This window comes from Paroedura picta, chromosome 1 (genome assembly GCF_049243985.1).
Source record: "Paroedura picta isolate Pp20150507F chromosome 1, Ppicta_v3.0, whole genome shotgun sequence".
Lineage (NCBI taxonomy): Eukaryota > Metazoa > Chordata > Lepidosauria > Squamata > Gekkonidae > Paroedura > Paroedura picta.
Genome location: NC_135369.1, coordinates 149,447,809 through 149,464,403, shown reverse-complemented (window position 1 = coordinate 149,464,403; position 16,595 = coordinate 149,447,809). Strand labels below are relative to the sequence as shown.

General features: G+C 43.6%; 1 long non-coding RNA gene across 1 annotated transcript in view; it reads left to right on the top strand.

Annotated features, from left to right (window-relative positions):
* The first annotated feature begins 2,939 nt into the window (after positions 1-2,939).
* The window catches only part of LOC143844528 (uncharacterized), a 32,560-nt gene continuing 18,904 nt past the window's right edge, over positions 2,940-16,595 (top strand). Inside the window, exon 1 of the long non-coding RNA XR_013234026.1 lies at positions 2,940-2,990. This is a non-coding gene — a long non-coding RNA (uncharacterized LOC143844528). The remainder of the gene's footprint in view (positions 2,991-16,595) is intronic.

Sequence of the window (16,595 nt, the reverse complement as noted above, 5' to 3'; positions counted from 1 at the left end):
TGCACCTGGATGGAAACAGCAGTAAGAAGCAACACCTGGGCTTCAGGGGTGAGTCAGCTAAGGAGGCAGGTAAAAGGAACACCCTGGACAAGGTTTGACTTGGAAGCAACCTTGCTTGCCACCCTCTTTGTGAGCTGATCCACTTAGCAAGCAGAGTACTACCTTGCCTTGCTCTCTGTCCTATTTAATCTGTGATGGTTTGACCCCATCTCCTGTCCCAGCTTCTATGCTTTGGACCCTGGACTCCAGACCATCCTGTTCCTAGAATCATAGAATCATAGAGTTGGAAGGGGCCATACAGGCCATCTAGTCCAACCCTCTGCTCTACGTAGGATCAGCCCTATCCTAAAGCATCCAAGAAAAGTGTGTATCCAACCTTTGCTTGAAGACTGCCAGTGAGGGGGAGCTCACCACCTCCTTAGGCAGCCTATTCCACTGCTTGAACTACTCTGACTGTGAAACATTTTTTTCCTGATATCTAGCCTATATCGTTGTAGTTTAAACCCATTACTACGTGTCCTCTCCTCTGCAGCCAACAGAAACAGCATCCTGCCCTCCTCCAAGTGACAACCTTTCAAATACTTAAAGCAGGCTATCATGTCCCCTCTCAACCTCCTTTTCTCCAGGCTGAACATTCCCAAGTCCCTCAACCTATCTTCATAGGGCTTGGTCCCTTGGCCCCAGATCATCCTCGTCGCTCTCCTCTGTACCCTTTCAATTTTATCTACGTCCTTCTTGAAGTGAGGCCTCCAGAACTGCAAACAATACTCCAGGTGTGGTCTGACCAGTGCCGTATACAATGGGACTATGACATCTTGTGATTTTGATGTGATGCCCCTGTTGATACAGCCCAAAATGGCATTTGCCTTTTTTACCGCTGCATCACACTGCCTGCTCATGTTTAGTTTACAATCCACAAGTACCCCAAGGTCTCGTTCACACACAGTGCTACCTAGAAGCGTATCCCCCATCCAGTAGGCATGCTTTTCATTTTTCTGACCCAGATGCAGAACTTTACACTTATCTTTATTGAATTGCATCTTGTTCTCATTTGCCCATTTTTCCATTGTGTTCAGATCTCGTTGAACTCTGTCTCTATCTTCCGGAGTATTTGCCAGTCCTCCCAATTTGGTTCAATTTCCTCTGACCTTTGAACTGAATCATCATCTCCCTGACTCTGGACTGGTTGGTTGACCTTGCTCATCTCTTGCATTGAGAAGAGTAAAAGCGCCAGGTATTGCCCTGCACATGGCATAGCAGCTGATGAAAAGGAGAAGAGAGAGCAGCCAAGGGAGCAGAGCTGGAGGTCAGAAAAAGACGACCTGTATTTCTGCTGCTCAGAAGAAATGAGTCTAGACAGGCAGAAAGGCAGTGGCCAGAGCAAGAAAGAGACAGTGCAACATTCTCTTTCCTTCAACAGGAAGGGAAGGCAGACAAAAAGTGACTGGGAGAAGACAGGGAGGATGTGGTATTGCTGCTTTTTATTTACCTAGTGCAAGAGCCAACTTGGTATGGTGGTTGGGAACATGGACTTCTAATCTGACAAGCCGGGTTTGATTTCCCATTCCCCCACATACAGCCATCTGGGTAACCTTGGGCTCCCCACAGCACTGATAAAGCTGTTCTGAGCGAGCAGTGATATCAGGGCTCTCTCAGCCTCACCCACCTCACAGGGTGTCTGTTGTGGGGAGAGGAATGGGAAGGCGACTGTAAGCTGCTTTGAGCCTCCTTCAGGTAGAGAGATAAGGCATATAAGAACCAACTCTTTTTAAACAGGAGTGAAGAGTGGCCGGGAGGGAACGAGGAATTGCAACTCACTCTCACCCCTAGATGGAGTTGGGCCCCACTCCTCCTAAGGTGGAGGATGACTGCTATGCAGAAGTAAAAGCACATCTTCACTGTAAATCCTTTGCCTGAAGCAAGGGGCTGAGGCACACTTCAGAAAACTCCTCGCATAAGGATCTCATAGGGCTTCCACCTTTCTCCAGCCATGGCATCTGGGAAGAGTTTAAAGAAAGACTCTCTTATCCATTCTGTATCTCCTCTCCATCTATCAAATGGGATTAACAGCTCTAATAAGTCCCTAAAACCTTCATAAAGCAGTACTCTAATGCGTAACAATATCAAAAGCAGTGCAGAAATGTGGACCCCTCAAATTACACTACTAATGAAAACTAACCACAGCTCTTTTTTAAGGTGCTGGTAAAACCAGCTTTCATTGAAGTTTACATAGAACAGGAAAGATACATAAAACATAGAATATAATCAATTATGCCTTGCCATCTTCTAATACATTCCTTAACTAACTATTTAGATAGTAGATATAATAGCTCCAGAGTTCCTGGAATTCATCTACAGAACGATTGTTCATTAGACTTGTAAGCTTCACCACAGCTCTTCTTAAAGTATAAATGTTGCAATATAAAAATGTAAATCTTTTTAAAAAGATCAACATCAGAAGAATGGACAGAAATGGAAAATGATATTACAGTGCGGCTTCCAGAAGACTATACTACATGATCTGCCTAATAAAGTATTGAGCATCCTTGTTAAATGTCAGATCATGGATATCGGTCATACTTCTATTGGGAAGGAAATGTGGAATTCCAAGATAGAGTGACCATTACAAAAGAAGTCCTGTTCACAGCAGTAGTCCATATATGTGCCAGGAAATTTCATAATGAGCAATTTTAGGTAGTCAATACCACCTAGGCTATCAATCTTTGTGACACTACCAGAACAGAAAAAATGGCTAAGCAGAGGAAAAAATGGTGGAATAGCAGTTAGTTATTAATAAGGATAGGATGTAGCCTAGAATCTCACAACATTTCATTATTATTTAATTCTTCTTATTTTGAAACTTTGTTATTGTGGGGCAGGAGAAAGAAAATCTGGATTTCTTCCTTTCTCCACAGATTGTGCAGGTTTATTCTTGGCAAGAAAGCATCGGGGATGTCTGGAGATGGAGGTAGCATTGATCCAGCAAACTGGTAAGATGGCGAGTAGGTTTGCAGCTCAACTTTGCTCCAGGAATGAATACTTCAGATACGGCACTGGGTCAGTGTTTGAGATTTTGATCTGTGAGGACTTATAGCAGAAAGCATACCAGCGGTTTACTGCTCCATGATGGTGAAGAAAGCAAAACAGAATCCATACCGTGAACAGAGATCCGCTTTTTCCATTAGCAATTCTCTGATGTTGTCTTCCAGCCATTTTTTGATATGGCCAAAAATCTTCCTATAATCCCTTGTCTTCTTTTGGAATTCTATATTATTTCTGGTGGGCAACTAAAATCACTAGTAAAGCCATTCACAACAGGCATGATAATGAGAGGCTTTCATAGCCGAACAAAACCCCAGTCCCTCTCAATTTACTCCGGTCGCGTACAGCTCATGGCTTTTGATGTCTGTAAGCCACAGTAGACCTGCCTTTAATCTCTACACATGTAGCTTTAGCACTCTTTCTTAGGGGAACATAAATTGAAAGCGAAGAAATGCAATACGGGGGAAAAACATTCAGCCTATGATTTACAGGTTCTCTGGAGCCCAAAAGCACTAAACAGGTTGTTTTACATGAAGAAACAGACCATGGAAGTAACTATCCTGTTAAAAGAAGATTCAAGAGGAATTACAGCACGAGCAGAGACTTGGTCTCCCTGTCTACTAAAATAATACCATCAGTATGTTACAGGATGAAAAGCAATCAGTTTCCATGACTATTGCATGTTAGTTCAGAAACCTAACTCACTTTATATCTTTACCAGCAGTTCCCAAGTATCTAAAATCGGTTCAGTTCCATTAAAAAACAACACAGTGGGTTGGATTCAAAGGACCATGAGTGGAATGCCACTTATGAAATGGATGCCTGCCGGTCTTATAAGGGTAGCTATCTGGCCTTCCTGAAAATTCATTCATAGGAAGATCCCCTAAGAATATTGGATGTAATTTGTAAATTGGAGGATGTAATTTGGCTGTCAGCACAGAGGTGGAGGAATCAGTCAACACTGTGCCTTGCTCAGCTGGAAGTTTTCTTTCCTTAATGGCACAGGTCTTTGAATCCAACCCATGTGCAGACACATTGAAGCCATTTTTGTATTTTCACTATTTTCACTAATAAAGAATGTAAGAATCAAGTAGATTCCGAAAGCGTGTATTTGTACACAAGCATCTTCTACTTGGGAGAAGTTTTCTTTTACACTTACACCCCATCTCCTATGAAGCGCAGAATGGCATGCCTAGATGCCTGGACCACATCTCGGAAGTAAGTGTACACTGAGGGATGGAGACTAGACTAAGGATACCCAATGAATTCCAAGCCAAGTGCACTGGAATCTTGGACTCCTTGATCCAACGCCAACGTAATACTTCACTGATTCTCAGTCCATAAATAAAAACCTGTTGGGTGTGTAAACTGGGGATTATTGCAGGGCTATGTGGAAAATCAGGGATGTGTCTTCTGATATTAACTTATGAAATCACTATATATTTATAGTTTATATATATATTTATTTGTAACGTAAGCATTGTAATGAAAATGAATATTAATGAATTGCATCAATTAGTATTGGCTAATATTAATATCTCTCAAGTATTCTAGCACCTGTCTATTTTAGAAATCATGCTGGTGGTGATAGTGGTGGGGAGAGGTAATATAACTGACCTGCTCAGTGTCTTCGTCTCCTGTTGTTTAGGTTGGGGCTGAGACAGGGCTGATTGCTGCAGCTGCCAGCCAGCTAGTCTTGATCAGGTCTTAGGAATGACAGAAGAAGGAATGGGTGTTGTGGGCTGCTTTCTCCGTGCCTTCCTGGCTAGCCAGCTTGGTGTAGTGGTTAAGAGCGATGGCTTCTGATCTGATGAGCCGGGCTTGATTTCCCACTGCTCTACATGCAGCCAGCTGGGTGACCCTGGGCTAGTCACAGTCCTGTTAGAGCTGTTCTCACAAAACAGTCTCTCTCGGAGCTCTGTCAGCCTCACAAGGGTGTCTGTTGTGGAGAGAGGAAGCAAAGGCAATTGTAAGCCACTTTGAGATTCCTTTGGGGAGGGAAAAGCAGAATATAAGAACTAATTCTTCTTCTTCTTCAAGCTTTCCAAATTCCTTCTATAAAACAATTCAAGCTACCAGAAACTAGTTTTCCTTTCAATCTGGACTTTAGTTTACCCATCACTTACAGAATTTCAGCGGGGATCCAAACAGCACAAGGGAACAAACCCTGCCTGAAGCTGCAATTCAGCACCCCAGCACTGAAAGGATTAACGTAAGAGGAGGATTTAGATTAATATCCCCTCCTCATTTTCAGTTTCCTCACTTCTTTGTTTTTGTTAAGGGCTTTTGTTACTTTACTTGGACCTTCTGTTGAAAACACAGTTGTCTTGATGTTCTTTTGCACATGCTCAGCTTGTATCAAAAAAGATCTGCAGTAGTGTATAGACTCACTTATGGAACATAACAAGCAGGCTTGTGAACACACAGCTGCTGTAGATGCGCATCTGGATGTACTTTTGTTGTGTTCCTTGGAGTCTGTGAGTTAATATGCTTTTGTACTGTGCATATTTCTGTCAAAGGCTATTGCTTGATGTGTAAGCCTAGTAGCATGTGACCAGAGCTGGAGCAAATGATTTGTTTTTTTTTATTTCTGCATCTGGGGCTGGCTTCACCAAGAAAAAGCCATTGCTGTATTTTTGATTATGAACAGCATTCCCACCTCAGAGCAGCCACTGCATCTTTTCAATGCAGTATTTAAAACTAGCTTTAAAATGACCCTTCATTTACAATGGTCAAACAAATGCCTGTTTTTCCATGCATAAATGCTAACGTGTTTTTGATCTCATTCCCTGTGCCACTGTACACCATTTAGGAAAATGGACAGCCTCTAGACCAGCGGTCCGCAGCCTTTTTTGTGTTGCGGACCACTACCAAAGGGTGGGCGGAGAGGGCGACCACACAAACGCGCATGCATGGACCTGCCGTGCATGCGCGTTTGCACCTGGCAGGGCCGCAAAGGTGCACACGCAGCAGCGTCATGCATGCGCAAATGCGTGCGCCCACCACGCATGCGTGTTTGCGCTCCCACCGGGGTCACAAACACGCATATGCAGCGGTTCTGCGCTTGCATGAAACTGCCACGTGTGCGTGTTTGCACCCCTGCTGGGCACAAACATGCATGAGCAGCAGGTTCGCGTATGTGTGTCTGCGCTGCCGGTATGCCAGTGGTTGCACTTCCCTCTCCCCCCCCCCCTTCCGCAGCAAGAAGTTTGCTGGGCCGCAAGCTAATTGGCTGCTTTGGTGGCCGATTTGCTTGTGGTCTGGTGAACTTTTCACTGTGGGGGGGGGACAGGGAGAGGGAGCCTTCGTGGCCCAGCACTGGGCTGCAGCCCAGGGGTTGGGGACCACTGCTCTAGACCAGCGGTTCTCAACCCAGGGGTCGTGACCTCTGAGGGGTCATTTGGCCTTTCCTAGGGGGTTGTGGCAGCATCATGGCACTGTATTCTTCCACGCCACCATGGAGCGTGGAGGAGGCCAGCACCATGCCGCCACCACCCCAGCCGCTGCTGATGCCTCTCCTGTAACGCTGTCCTACTTGGCGCTGCCTCTGTAAGCTCCGAGGTGGTACGTAGGAAGACAGCGCCATGCCCCTACAGTGGGAACAACAGCGGCATATGCGCATGCATGCCACCGTGTGAGTGCGCATGCCATTACCCCTGCTATAGGGGTCACTGAGCAGCAGTGGTTGAGAACCTCTGCTCTAGACCCTCTTCCACCAATGGGAGCTTGAGATACACCTTGTTCGGCATAGACCCTCCCACCTCTGCTGTGACAACATTACACCAGCAGAAAATTAATTTGTTCATTCCCTCAGAGGTATTTGCAATTATTTCAATCTACTCTCTACAAGGAACCGCGTACCTCTGAGGGGGAAAGGTTGTAGTGTTTTCAAAAGACTACCCCCACGGAAATTTCTTAATGAGGTCTCCGTTTCCATGAACTACAATTCCCATAAGGCCTTGACAGTAGCATGTGCCAAAGTGTGGTCATATGACATTTCAGCTGACCATGGCCTGCCAATTAGCATCTAGCACAACGGTGGAATTGCCCCCCTCCACTATTTGCTGTCTTAAGTCTGTCTCAAATGCATCATCCTTGTGGAAAAACGCGACCGTTTCAAAAATGATGATTTAAAAGGGTCAGCGTGCTGGCTTCGATGAAAACCTTTACATGCATAACCCACCCTGGGCAAAAGTGTTTAAAAATGTAAGTGAAAGAGTAATCCACCACTTAAAGGATTGCAATTAAAAAACTGCTTCTGGTTCTAGCTCCTTAAGAGATACTCACCCAGTAACTTCAACAAATACTTGGAGACAACTGAGGCCCTTTGCTTTTCTTGTGCCACTTTCAGCTAAAGCGGACTTCGCATCTTCATATTCCCTCTTGTCAAAGGAAGAGAGCAAGGATCTAATCAAGTGAAAAGTAGGTAAGAGGAAAAACAAAACCAAAAAGCCTTCCTGAAACTTCATAAAAGTCCCCAGGCTAACCTTTTGAGGACATTTTCCTTAAGCAATTTAAGAAAGAAAGCTTTAAGAGAAAGGTTTTTCCCCCCCAGTGGGAGGAGGCAGCAAGCGATAGAGACACTGACCTAACCTGCTGTGTATGTGCTCACCTTTTGCTTGCTGGTGTTTCGACTTCTGAGCCCAGCTGGAGATCTGCATTCATTAGGACACACAGTTCCAGTTAAAGAGGTTGCCACCATATGTCCCCTTCAGGGATATGTCTGGAGAGCGAGAGCAAAAGCAAGAGAACGCTTGCACACACTTCTGCTAGCGGTCCAAAGGTTGGCGAGACAGGCGACATAAAATTCCAGATGCTGACATGTAGCTGTCAGGGGGATCCAGAAAGATTTATGTGCTTTTGTTCCTTTTGGAACGGAAAATTGAAAGGCAAACCTGGCTGCAGAATATTGAATGTAATGCATTGATTGAAATCCTAATGGAAGCTACAGTACTTTCTAAGCCTCCCTAGTTCACAATTGTCTGCTAAGGTGGAGTTGTGCATGTCATTTTGCATTGTTGCCAATTCAAATGTACTACAGTTTCATGGCAGGAACGAGCAAGGTCTCTATTCTTAGCCTCCGAATCTGAATAGCAGCTCGAATCAGTGGTAAGTTGGAGAGAAATCAAGCATGAATAGCCCAAGGTCTTTTGTATTCACTTAGCTCCACTGACGGTACCTATTATAAAATCAGATGGGAGCCTTGTACTACAGCCATCAATACAAAATAATAATGGACAACAGACTGAGATGCTCAGTCATGCTTAAACTCTAATAATCCTTTTTTATTTCAGTGTAATTCTTATAGAAAGCTTCCGCCCTTGATGTTCAAACATGTGTATTTTATATCTGCACATAAGAAAGAAAGATAAGAACTGTGATGTTTCTAACAGTGACTACAAACCACAACAGCAAGCACTAGTAAACATGTACACTGGAGCATGTGTGTATTCTTCTAAACAGATGATCCCTCTCAAACATATGGGCTGGATTGAGAGGTTCCTCTTCAGCTTGCAAACCTCCCACCCTTATTCCTGAATGGAGTATTCCACTATTGGTGATGAAAGGATTAATTCCATGAATGGAAAATTTCTCTGTGGGCCATTTCGCACGGCTTCAAAGTAGCACAATGGTTGCTATTTGGAAACGCTACTAATTTGCCATAACCCACGACGTCGTAGACAATCTGCAACAATCCTGAAACCAATCAGCAAAAAGCGCTTCGTTGTGGCGCTTTCAGGGGAATCCAGAAAAGTGGATTCACCCTCCGGATAGCGATACACTCCTGCAACCAATCTGCAACAGTAGCGCTAAAGACCTGTGCGTTACCATTGTTGCTGGTTCTTCAAAGTCCCTCCCCCTGGCTCTCTCCTCCAAACTTCCGGCGAAGCGATCGCCATTTTTTTTTCTCCGAGCGAGCGGGGATAAACGCACCGGCGAGCCTCTTTCTGTTTAGAGGCTTCCCTGGCTTCAGTCCTTCACCTTTAGTCACTAAGCACAAACCACTGAAAAGCCCGTTTGCTGAAATAAAGTCCCTTTATTTTTTACAAATAAATTCAGCCGAAAATCGGGCCCGTGAGGGGGGGGGGATTTTTTTTTTATCACTCGAGGCAGCGTGCAAACGATCATACAATCAAACGACAGCTCACATTAGGCAGCTGGATGGGTCTCTCCGTAGCAATGAATCTACCTAGATTCGTTGCTATGGGTCGTTTTTTTTTTTTTTTAAACCTTTCTTAAAGGGAAAGGGGCTGTTTGGGAGCATGCTAACGGCTGCCCATTGGCTGCTTGACGGCCAGGGGCGGGACGAGCTTGGCAATAGCGCTTCCTTTCTAGCGATTTCTGCCGAGACCGGAAGCCTGTGGGAAACGCTAAAAAACGCAACTGATTCCACTACAAAGGCAGGTATGCATAACGACGAATTCCACTATTTTAAATGGCGATTTTTCATTCCGCAAACAATTTGCAACAAAGATCCCTGTGCGAAAAGGCCCTGTGAGTTGACTGTGCTTTTGGATCTCTGCTTTCTGTGCCTCTTCTTTAATGGGCAACCCTTTCAACATATTTGAATGTGCTGTGGGCTACTTCACACATGTGCTTCATTCTTCTCATCCCTTGATGTTTGGCTGTTGAATGTGTGAACAACTCTTTGGAAGGGTGCTGTGTTTATGAGGTGCCTGAGAGATGTTTGGGATGTTTACTAACAAATAACAGAAGGAAAACTGTTCTGAAGTGAGACTATGTGAGACACATGGCTATGAACTAGACTGTAAGAATTTAGACACCTGTCATAGAATCATGTAGAGCTTCTTGTGGTGCAGGGTGGTAAGTTCTGTCCATGAGGCTGGGAGTTTGATCCCAGCAGCTGGCTCAAGGTTGACTCAGCCTTCCATCCTTCCGAGGTTGGTAAAATGAGTACCCAGCTTGCTGGGGGGTAAAACGGTAATGACTGGGGAAGGCACTGGCAAACCACCCTGTATTGAGTCTGCCATGAAAACGCTGGAGGGCGTCACCCCAAGAGTCAGACACAACCCGGTGCTTGCACAGGGGATACCTTTACCTTTACCTTCACATAGAATCAGAGTTGGAAGGGACATCCAGGGTCATCTAGTCCAAGCCCCTGTATACCTACCTGCCCACTCACAGTGACCCCAATTTCATGCCCAGGTGATCCCCCTACCAAAAATCTCCAGAATCCAGCCTGGCCTGGAGAAAATTCACCTACCATCCCACAGTGGTGATCAGCACCATTTCCCTGGTAGTGAGACTCAAGGCTAAAATAGCAGACCCCCTCGTTGCCCCTTCCACTTTCTGGGAAATGAAGTTGTCAGCAAGAGAAGTCAAGAATTTACTGGAGTTTTCATTTTTACCTGAGCTGGTCTTACAACTGATATCTGGGTAATTGAAATCTCCCATGACTACTAGGTCCTGTCTCTGAGAATTTTGTAAACTGGTCTAGGAGTATCTCATCCAAGTCCTCCTCCGCCTAGCAGACCCCCATCGTAATACCACTATTATTTCCTACTTAGTTTATTTTTACCCAAAGACTCTAAGCTGAACTCTTATGCTCAGACACATATTTCCTCATAAGTATATATATTCTTAACATATAGTGTTACTTCTTCCCATCTTTATTTGCCTGTCCATTTTTAAATAAGTTCTACCTCTCAGTGCTATTATTCCAGTTGTCAGTGTTATCCCGCTAGATTTCTATAATGCTTATTAGATCATAGTCCCCTTCATTTATTACAACTTTTTTCTGCTTGTTTCTCATACTCTGCACAGTAGTGTAGAGGCATCATAATCCTCCATATGAGTACCCCAGGCTTTTAGTTTTTGAACTTTCCTGTAAATTAATAGTTCCCTGCATATGTGCCATTCCCTTTAAATCTGTGTTTACATCTACAGTTATCATCATTGAACTAGGTTTTGAAAGTACATCTCACTCCCCCATTGGACTTGGTTAAGAGTCCTCCACAAGACTCTTCACAATGACAGCCTCGTCTGGTGCAAACCATCACCCCATAGAAGAGCCTCATCATGGTAGCATGGTCCATGATCCAAAAACCCAGTCCTTTTCTGATGACACCAGTGACTTAGTCATTTATCTGCATTACTTTTCTTTCCCTTCCTAAGCCTCAGCCATTATCAGGAAGAACCAAAGAAAACACAACTTGCGCTCCCAAATCTTTCACCTTCCCCCCCAGGGGCACGTAGCCTCATTTCATATGCTCCACATTGCACTGTGCAGTATTGTTTGTTCCCGCATGAATGAGCAGGAAGGGATATCTGTCCTTGGGCTTTATAAGTCTTTCTACCCTTTCTGTGATAGCCTTGATTCTTGCACCAGGTAGACAGCATACCTCTCGAGACAAGAAGTCCAGTTGACATACTTTGGCTACTCCTCCTCTCAATAGGGAATCCCCAATTATTAGCACGTGTCTCCTAGTCTTAATATGTTGGAGAGCAGAAGACCTAGTCCTTGCATCCACAGAGTCCTGTGAAACATCTTCTGCATTTCGGGGGAGCTGGGGGAACAGCCCTGTCTTCCAGAGTCACTATCTATGGCCAGATCTTGGAAACAATTTTTGAGAATCAGAGGGGCAGAACATCTTATTCTTCGACGCTTCTGAGTAACATTCTTCCATTGGCTGTCTTCTTGTATTGGGTTCTCCTCTTATTAGTGAGACGCCTTTCCTACCTCTCCCAATTGCCTTTCCCAAAGTGCTCCATAAGTTCTTGCCAGGAACTCGTCACCTTCCCTTAGAGAATAAAATGTTCTTCTAGCTTCAGTATCTTCTCCTCTAGGAGAGCTACTTACTTGCACTTGGTTTATGTGTATTTAAAGTTATCCTGAGATAAAAATACAAACATGCCACAGACAGTGCATGTCACAGCCTCAGGTCCCATCACCAAGTATGCCGCTTTGATCCTTTGCAGGAAAAACCAGACGCCTTCTGCAAACTTTGGGACACTTACAGAGTCCCCTGGTTTGATCCGCAAGCCAAGAGCCTTTTAGCTCTCACCATTTGGTGCTTTGCAAAGGCTTGTGCCTCTGGGGAGCCAAGAGCCTTTTATAGCACAAAGGCCCACCCAGCAGCAGAGGGTGGAGCAAGTAGTCAGCCCCAGAGAAAACTGTGAACTAATGCAGTTCAGCTAATGCGATTAGCTGCGGTCTCCTGCCACTCAGCCAGGGAACAGACAAAAAACAACAAACAGCCCCCACTCTCCTGCAACATATATACCAGGGGTAGTCAAACTGTGGCCCTCCAGATGTCCATGGACTACAATTCCCAGGAGCCCCTGCCAGCGAATGCTGGCAGGGGCTCCTGGGAATTGTAGTCCATGGGCATCTGGAGGGCCGCAGTTTGACTACCCCTGATATATACCCTCACACACTGCCCTCACATAATGTAAGAAAGAAAACCACACTCATCAGTAGCTCCCGAGCTGGCTCTTCCTCCTTCTCCCTGCCCAGCTGCTTGGACATGTTTGTTATAATTTTTTATAACTTTGGGCCTTATTAACTGCTGACTGATGCCTTATTTGCTGAGTCAATTAGTTCTGCATTTATTTCACATCCAAATATGAACATCTGAGTTGTCTGCTGAAACCTGTAAATTCCAATGGTCTTAGGCCATGCGGTGACAAGAAATTTGTTAATATCCAGCCACATCTGATACATTTCCCCATGCAATAAATAAAACTTACATTGGGCATAAGCAATTGCACTAAATCTTTAAAAAATGTTTATTAATGATGTGTCTCTTTGTAATTATTAGACAGAAAAAATCAGTTTGCTGCTTGCGAAGGTCTTAACTCTAGGAAGTATATCTGAAGACAGTAAAATACAGAAGTTATCATTTACATGGGGAGTTGGAACATGGCCTTGGAAAAGGAGATTGTGATTAATCATGATGTGTCAAACAGTGGCTGGAATGGGACACAGCAGATAACGTTATTACAGTTAGAGGATATTTTGCTATGTTTCTTTTGAGCTGTGGCTTGCAACCATGTGATTAAGTACATATAAATGCAGTTAACATAATAATAATCCTGAAGTGAATGAAATGCATGCATGCGCTTCCAGTTGGTGGCAAGGGTGCAAGAGAACAGGCAAACCATTTGCTGTTGACCTCTGGCCTGCCCTGTCAGCCAGGTGAAATCTTTCCAAGCATCTTTGATTATCCATGTGCTTCCCTTTGTCATAGCTTATTTGTTTTATTTTATTTATTTTAAACATTTATATACTGCCCTCCCCCAAGGATCAGGACGGTTCACATAAAAGTGAAACAATACAGGTAACTTATTTTTACAATAATAAAGTGATAACAAACAACATAGAACCGTAGAAAAATATAGAGAACATTAAATTAATGCGTACTTGATAGCCCAGCGGGTTAGGCGGAATTGTAGTGGGTTCCATATGGAACCCATAGTGGGTTCCATAGTGGGTTCCATAGGAGGGGAGGCTCAGGGGAAGTGGTGTTTCAGGTCGACCTCAACCAAATGCCTGGTGGAGGAGCTTCCTTTTGCAGGCTGTGTGGAATTGTTCAAGTTCTGTAAGGGCCCTGATCTCCTCAGAGAGCTCATTCCACCAGGTGGGGGCCAGGATGGAGAAAGCTCTAGTGCTGGTTGAGGTCAAGCGAGCTTCCCTGGAACCTTCACTAGAAAGTTGGAGGTGCTGGAGTGTAAGACTCTTTGGGGGGTGTAAGCAGAGAGGCGATCCCTCAGGTACACTGGGCCCAGACTGCGTATGGCCTTAAAGGTGATAACCTTGAGTCTGATCCGGAATTCTACCAGCAGCTGCTGGAGGATGGGCTAGAAGTGGGACCTCCGAGGTATGCTGTATAACAATGATTTTTGAGCCTGTAAAGAAAATGCTACCGTATATATTTTTGTTATTTGTATTGTCCCTCCACACATCTGATCACAGAGAAAGGAAAGAAAAATGGTAAATATATTTTTGCATGAAATGTGATTGCTGATAGCAGGAAACACCTTGGGAGGTCCTCCATAAGGAAGAACTACATGTAGGGCACTAAGGATAAGGTGACCAGATGTGCCGCCTTTGGCAGGCCTTTTCAGCATCTGCTCTGGGTACTGGCCCGTCACCCAATTGTCCTGATTTATTAATTATAATTTTATATATATATATATATATATATATATATGTGTATGTGTATGTGTATGTGTATGTGTATGTGTATGTGTATGTGTATGTGTATGTGTATATGTATATGTATATGTGTATATATATATATGTATATGTGTGTGTGTGTGTATATATATCTATTTGGCCACGCAGTGCGTGGCAGCCCAACAAGCAGCCTGGGCTCAGGAGGCCCCCGTGCTGGTGATAATTCGCAGACTTGAGTGATGAGACAATTTTCAGGGGAGAGGGTGGGAACAACTGGCCCTCCCCAAGAATTCAGTAAATCTAGCCAGTTAGGAAAGTGTTTCAGCTTCCAGGGAGACAGACAGAACCTTTATGACATGCCTCTCTGGAACTATGAGCAGGACAATGAGCAGAACCATAACAAACTTTACAACCATGAGAAGAACAAAATTTACAAGCAAGGCATTTCTGGAAGCAGATATTTCTCTGCCTTTGCCTTCCCCCAGCAGCACCCTATGGACCCCCTCTTCCTTGTCTGTGCTAGTGCCAGTGTCTGAAGACAAAACAGCACAAGGCATGGCAGACTGCAGTAAAGACTGGGAATTTGGTTAGATCCCCTCCCATTTCTCTATTCCACATATTAATGGATGGAAGTGGTCATTATTGGTAGATAGCTTAAATCAGGCTGCTTGTGGCACCTCTGTGCATAGTAGCTTTCATTCCTCTCCCAGGATCCTGAGCTGTGTGGCAATGATAGGACTTCCCCAAAGAGTCCCTTGTCACAGGGCATTCCAAAGAACAAGGGGACTAGGATGAGGCAGGGGCTTCCTGCACCCACTGGTCTCCCCTACTTTACAGCTTGCTCTGCTTCAATGGTCCACTGCTTGCATGGAAAAAAAATTAGGCACACAAAGAGCTTCTCTGAAGGGCTGCTCCGGTAATTCCAGGAGAGGAAGGTTCTCTGCATCTCTCAATGTTAAAATTCATGAGACAGCACATGCCTGCAAAACACAATTAAAGTGTTCATGGAGCTCTCGTTTGGAACATGTTAATGGGAAAAAAACATAGCTTTAAAAATATTAATTATGAAATAATTGGAATTGGTTTAATCAATGGTGTTTGAAACACACAACTAAGTGAAAACACAGTGCTAGTTTATATACGTACAATTAGATTTGACGGTTGAAATCATATTATTTTATTGAGAAGTTTAAAAGTTTTCGTATGTTCTGAAGACTTTTTAAATAGTGCAGTAAGTTTATTTGGAATTAATAAAGAATGTTCCTGGCATAATATTTCCATCCTCAATGTCCCTTTATGTATTCTTAATTTGAAATCCACACTGTTTGTCTTCAAGATACAAATCTTAATTTTTTAAAATTCCACTAAACTGATCGTTGCTATGACAGACAGTAGCAACTAAAATACCTGCTTTGCTTACAGATATCAGGATGTGCTTCACTGACCCTTCCCTTCTCTGCCCTCTCCCTGCATATGATGAAGGCAGGTCAGAGATGCTGTACACAACCCTTGTCAGCAGGGCTGGATTAAGGCTGACGGATGCCCGAAGCACAACCCAGCAACGATGTCCCTTGGCCCTCCCATTGCTAACTTGACATGGCATTAAGAATCAATAAGTGCTGAAGGTGAAATAAGAGATTAAAAATTAATTTCTCGTCTAGGCCATCCTCCAGGCCATCCCCCACAACTATACTAAATATAAACTTTTTGTATTTTTATTTATTTAATAATAAAGAGCAGTAAGCAATATAAGCAAACTGGAAAAAAGCAAATGTCCAACACATTTAAAAATGTAAAAATTTACTGTACAAAAAATTATTGAAATATATTTTTGATCACCTCCCCAAAGATTATAAGGCAAAATATGATCTGACACTGCCTCTAGTCAAATAATGTGGCCTCCAGAGCATACTTTTCAATTTTGAAAATCCTCTTTCTATTGGAGTCAATGTTGGTGAGCAATTTTTAAAGAAAAGATATTCTAATGGAGAAATATTATTTGTATGAAACAAAACATCTTTTATCCCATTGCTTTCTAACCGTGAGATATATAGTATTTTAATATACATGAATCCAAAAGATGAAAAATACTACTTGTTGCCTATTTATAACCTTATTTATACTTTAAAAAGTTTTCTCCTACATTTTTTATCTTGTCAGGTCTTTGATCAAGTTCTCAAAGCTCATCTGTTGTAACACATCTGCTTTTCTGCTTTGCAGAGATGAAGTATTCAGCTTGTCTTATTGCATAGTTGACCCCCGCTGCCCGCCCTTTTCAGGGCTAGTGGTTCCACTGCCTTTCATTTCTTATAAATAGCCATAACAGAAGGAATGGCTGAGAAAAATATTTAGTCTTCAAGGTGCCCTAAGCACATGCTTATTTTGCTTAATGGTTAATTCAGGACTGCTTCTA